The sequence below is a fragment of the Platichthys flesus genome, chromosome 20, assembly GCF_949316205.1.
Source record: "Platichthys flesus chromosome 20, fPlaFle2.1, whole genome shotgun sequence".
Lineage (NCBI taxonomy): Eukaryota > Metazoa > Chordata > Actinopteri > Pleuronectiformes > Pleuronectidae > Platichthys > Platichthys flesus.
Window position 1 is genome coordinate 10240838 of NC_084964.1, and position 6386 is coordinate 10247223.

The window sequence follows — 6386 nt, forward strand, 5'->3', positions numbered from 1 at the left end:
AAAAAAAGAGAGGGTGGCAGAAACAAGCGGGTAAGGGAGAGTGGGGGGGGGGGGGCTCCTCTGCACCCAAGAGAAACATTTCAAGTTGCCCAAATGTCAGCGGACCTTCACAGCGGGGTGTCTAATGCTACCCGTGTAACATGAGAGCCATGGGGCCTGAAGTGAGACAGGCCAGTGGCCCAGCAGAGAGAGAACCGAGAAGGTACCAAGCAACGGGGGTCAGTCACCAATCTGCAGAGACTCTCATCCATTCTGCTGCTGCGCCTTGTGTTTATTTGGGACTCCCAGTGACCAACTATTCATCATGCACTTTGCAACTCCCCTTTAATAGTATGTCATTCATGGTCCAGAGCTTAATGGTGAAATCATCAAGCTGCCACCATTGAAGGCCAATGAGACTTTCTAGATATGTACCAATAAAGTCCTATGACACCATTTTTGTGCTCAAAAGGAGCTACCCTGGGAGTACATGAATGTCCTAAGTGTGCCGGGACAAGCGTGGTGAAAGGCGACACGGCTCTCACGTTGGTTCACTTTATGGTGCTAGGTTGTGAAGAATAAAGCCGAAATGAGTGAGGGGGAGGAAAGAGAAAGCCGACGAGATTGTATCAGCCGCATGGAAACATTTAGCCGGGCCCAGCAGCCTCCTTTGAACTGCGATTGGCTGTTTAGGAACAGCTTTCACTCGGAACACATTTGAATAACATGCCACCAACACGCAGGGACAACACAGGTTTCCCTACACAACGCGGCCCCACCAGCAGCGCAGCCGAACCCACAAACGGACAGCTCTGGCAACGCACTCATATCCCTGCCTAAACTCACCTGCGAGAGAGAAAACCCATTATACAGTTTAATTTTCTTTCCCATTTTTTTCCCTCCTGGCGAAAAAAAAAAAGATGATTTCTCAAACCTCTGACAGCCGAGCCTTTCGCAGGACTAAGTCCATCTGAAAACATGTGGTAAGCCTTCTGGAATGTTTCAAATGATTCCCAGATGTGGGCTGCAGACAGGTTTAACCCATTCTTTTCCTGCTCAGCGGCAGGGAGGAGGTATAAATGAGGCCTCGCCGGGAGAATGTCTGAGCAGTATCAAAAAACTTTCATCCCTCTCCGTCGATTTTTGTTACTTTCAAAGCATTAGGGCTCACTGAACTGTGGCTTAATGCAATTTGCCTTAAGGCTAAAAATGGAAGTCCTCTTATGCTGCATTACCCAAGAATAAAGAATGTGAGAGCGCTGCTTTTTCCAGATGACTCAGCAATCGCAGGGAACTGACAAAGTTAAGGAAAACACCTTTGTGAGGGACAGTTCATACTCCCGACACGGCTAACTTCTCTCTGCGTTGCTCAACAGACTGTTTTGTTGGCGGTTTTCATCCCCTGCAAAGCAACCTGTAACAAAGCAGAACTTTTCTTGTTTATCAGCCGCCTCTCTCGGGGTATTTAATATCGTCTGCTGAGCTCTGCCAGTGCCATATAAAAGAAATACAAGACTTAAGCTTACTTAATGCCTCGCTTGAACTTCATCATCATTGTTTACATGGAACGATTAAGCCGGGATTCTGAAGCGGGACTGCTGGATCGTTTTATGAAGGACAGTGTTGTTATAGTAAAACTCCCAAAGATGGCGGTTTTGATGAGATAGGGAGGGAGGCAACAGCGAAGCCAAGCTACCAAATGGGGTGGAGGGAGTGAGCTGCTTGATATCCTATGAGCAACAAACTCAAGTGACCCCATTCCCTGTTCTCCCTTTCTATCTCCAGCTCTGTCGTTCCCTCCCTCTGCCTTTTAGTCTCCCTCTCTCTCTCTCTCTCTCCTTCCCTCTATACCTCCCCCTCTCTCACCAGCCTGGCCAACTGTGAAGCAGTTGTCTGACACACCCGTCAGCCTGCCAGCCAGCATTTTGGCCCGGGTCTCATTATGCACAATCATAGCAGACAGAGAGGGTACATGCTGATAGAAGTGCACTAAAAATCGAGGGCAGAGGAGAGTGGCAGGCGGCGTGTTCGTGAGCAGAGACACAGAGAGAGGGGAGCAGCCAGAGAAATAGACAGAGAAAAGGAATAGTCCTGTGCTGTGGTGCTCTGAGCAGGATACCATAGGCCATATGAGGCCAGAGCAGGCTGGGAAAGATTGTTACCGCTTTGAGCTTCCACATGTGAACGCACCGCAAAACCCCCTCTCCCTTTTTTCTCCCCCCTCCCTCCAACAAGCCTCCCTGAGGATAGACCAGTGTTTTAAAAGAAGCACAAACAATCGGGTAACTCCAAATTCAGCTTTTTATTTCTGCTAAGGGGAATCAAGCGTGCGTTCCCCTCCTTAGCAAGTGGTCTGTCGCTCAGCTGCTCGGGTCGCCCATTGAGACAGAGTTTTTTAAGGCCTGGGAACGCATCCAGAGGGAAATACAGATGAATGTGCGTCAGGGTCATATTTGTGTGTCTTTCATTTCCACCTCTTCCCATCAAATTTCCGCTGCATGTGAAAAAGTCTGATCATTATTATTGTGACTTCAAGGTCAGGAGTCATGTTCATTCTGAGAATGTCCTCGATCTCCTCTCTGGTTGAGAGCCTAAAAGATTCAAAACCTTTGCCATGTCCTTGTTTGAGTTTGAGCAGAGCTTGGTTGCCTGAAAGTATAAAGATCGAGTAGGGAGCAAAAGAGTTGGACCACATCGACCGAAATGGCAATCGGCTTACTGCATTTAATTAAAGCTGCATTCATATGCAGAGAGCTGTTGATAAAGATTAGTTAGAATGTGGTCTGGATCTAAAACACCTACAAAAATGATCTCTGTTTGTGTTTTGTGTGGAGAAACATTCAACTCCTGTGATTGATCTAAGTTTAGCCTGCAGTCGAGAAATAAAACATCAAACCTCTTCCGCAACACTTCTCCCATTTCTCTGCAACCTATTTCTCCAAACTATTCCTTTACAGCTGGAGGTGCTGTTAACTAAATAAAATATCATACACGCATCTCCATCTCCTCATCATCTAACCCAAACAAACACATCATATGATGACATGTCATGCACCATGAATTAGATTTCCATCCCGAACTAACCACCTGGCAGCCTTCATCCGCACAGCGCCTTCATACCCACACATACGGTTATGTTACACCCTCTGCCTCCAACCGCGTCTTCCATTTTGGAATCATCGGGGTGCCAGTCACCATCATGTTTCCCATCCCAGCGTCTCATCAGAGGAAGCCCAGAGAGTCTGTCCCTTTAATTAGACCGCCCGTGAAAATAATGGTGCATTAATGACATTTCTATGGGGGCCAATGAGCTGGAACAACAGAGGAAAGTCTAAATCACAAATCAATTCCAACAAATGTAATTAAGGCTTAATTAGCCTCCAGGGTGTCACTGGAATGCCAGGGAGGGGACGATGCGGAGGAGAGAGAGAGAGAGAGAGGGGGGAAGTGAAAGAGAAATTCGGCGAGAGCGAGATTGTCACGGGTCATCACGATGGCGGCTCTTTCCATCAGGATCACCAGCGCTGTAACCTATGGCATGCGTAACGATCATAAACGACATGCTACATTTATTGTGTATCATGTTTTGCCACCACAACATTACTTAGCGGTGTCAGTGCTTTGATGAAGCGAGAAACGCTGCGCATGGTAAATGTGCGACTCTTGGCACGTGCCTGTGCGGTTTCAAAGGGGATGGGCTGATTTAAAGGCAACACTTCCAGTGTGGAGCCGCACAGCCAGTGCTGGGCAGAGAAGTGCTAATTCTCTATAAAAACAGCAGCGTGTACGGTTAAGCCCAACAACATTCTGGTGTTAAAAAGAAAAGAAGGAGGGGGAGAAAAAAAACAACAGAGGGGGGAAGAAATGCAAAACCGCAGGGAGGCTTGGAGAGGACCAGGCCTGCCTCGCTAAATGCCAGATCACACAAACATGGACTCTTGTGCCAATAAATGAGCTTCATAAACTGCAATTAAAACCCTGGGCACTAATTTAGTGGAAATGGCAGCCTGTAAAATGTGAAAAGTGTCAGAGAAAGGAGGAGAGAGGGAGAGAGGCAGAGAGGGGAGAAGTGGAAGTTTCGGGACTTCGCCAGAAGTGATTTTTTTCTTTCTTTCTTTCTTTTTTTCATCCCTCGCATTAATGCAAACCATACCACACTTTTTCCTGGGATTGTACCACACACATGCAAAAACAGAGACACCCAGAAACTCGCTTTATTGCAGGGGAGTGTAGAATTTTACTCTCGCACTTACCAGGGATTTTAACAGCATAAAATATCATCAGCCATTACAAGGACGCACAACATGTCTAATGGAGATCTTTTTCTTTTTAAACTTGAACCTCTTTTACACCAACATTAGCGGGTTATCACACAGGTTTTATAAACGTGAGTAAAGCCTCTAAAGAAAGTGAATGACTCCTTTGCATCGTAACCTGGCTAAGAAGAGGTGCGGCGTCAGCGTCTAGACTGGCAAAATAAAGAAGAGGACGAAATTAGCTCTTTCACCCAGGTGTCATGTTTGCGTCACTGGAGCTGGAGCCGATAAGAAACCTGCGTCTACTGCAGAGTCACCTGATCCAGGGGTGCATGCCGATGGTAAACATTCCCATCGCGTACAAAAGCCAGATTAAATGGGTATTAGTGGAAAAGTGTCTTTATACAAACATTCACCTCATACACACCTCCCTCCTCTGAAGCTTCTCCCAGAAGAGATCCAAAATCACAGGTTTGTCATATCAGAGGTTCTGGGTTTGGACTAGATCCGACTGATGGAGGACATCTATCCTCTGGTCGGCTATCTACCAGGGTCAAAGGTCTATCTTATGAAGTGTCAGCATTGCGATAAAACAGTTCACACACACACAAACACACGCATGGTGCAGGGAGGGGGAGAACCCACTGCTTAAACACAACTCAATCCCAGCAAACAGACAACACAGTTTAAACCGTGAGGTTACACATGCTTGATCTGCTCCTCAGGTATGTGAGAGCGGCTGTAATGGTGGGCGAGGGCTCATGTCATGCAACAAGCTGCAACTGTGGCGTGTGTGTGTGTGTGTGTGTGTGTGTGTGTGTGTGTGTGTGTGTGAATTCCTTGCCAACCAGCAGCAGCTATTCCCTCACACACAGGATGGGTGGTTTCAACACCTCTTCCTGGTTAAGATTACCGCTGAGTGTCATCTGACCTTGAGCTGGCTCGTCTTCCTCCTCCTTTAAGAGTGATCGTGAGCCGCAGCTTTAAACGCTACTCAAACAAGTTGTCAACTTCTTCCAGTGACAGGAAAATGGCAAATAATATGACAATTTCTTAAAAAACACTCCCTTATCATACCTGCGATGACAGAAACTAATGCTTAAAGCAGTGTGGTGAGCTTTCACAAGTAATCTTTGAGCTATATTTGTGTTTTTCTGTCCAATAATGGGAATATAAGGCCTCAAATACACAATGCAACACATCCCTGAGAAGGCTAAACCGACACTGGGACTAAGGAGGCTAAAACGTGTAATCCCTCTGCCATGTTGCCTTTTTTAATTGCCTATTGATTACTGTGTCACGCTGAGACAAAAAAGGGGGAACAACAGGAACAAACAGGAAAACCTGCGAGTGATGAGAATTGAAGGGTGCGACGCATGGCTGAGCACGGGAGCGTCTCAGAGGGCGGTGAATGTAAAGTAAACGCTGCTGGAGAGTAGATAAAACAGGTCTTTTAAAAATCCTGCCTCTCACAGTAGGGTTCTGGCCTCAGAGCGAGACTTTCTTTATGTAATATAGGCTTTTAAAAATGTTGATAAACAAAAGACGGAGGAGGGCAACTGTGAAAACTTCTAGCTGCCAAGCTGGGCATCAAGTGTGTCTTTCCGTTGTGAGAGAGCAAGAGTTAATTTGAACTCGGGGGAGGAAGTTTGAGGTTTTGGTCGTTTATCACCACCCAAATGTCTTGCTCTCTCTTTCTCTCTCCCCCTCTCTCTCTCTCTCTCTCTTTAGGTTTCCTGTGTAGAAGTCACCTTAATGTGCCCCTCATGACTCGTAGCTTAGTCAGTCACACTGTAGTAAAGAGAAAAGTAAAGCAGAAATATTCAATAACTTGTTTTCTGTTGTGAGAACGGTGCAGGTTAGTGTTCCATTGATCTATTATCCATCCATTTTCGATACCACTTAATCCTCAGGGGAGTTGGGAGTGAGGTGGCGTACACCTAGAGAGAGAAACCGCCAATCGAATCCACATTCACACGTAAGGTCCATTTACAGCCTCCATGTTAACTTAACACAATCTGCATGTCATTGGGAGGAAGCTGATTTTGCTGCAAGAAGAAAAAAAATAAAACACAACACAAGGGCAGCAAGAGAACGGCTGCAGCATGCTTGCATATTATTGCCTAACCTTATCTCTTGTCACCAAGGACA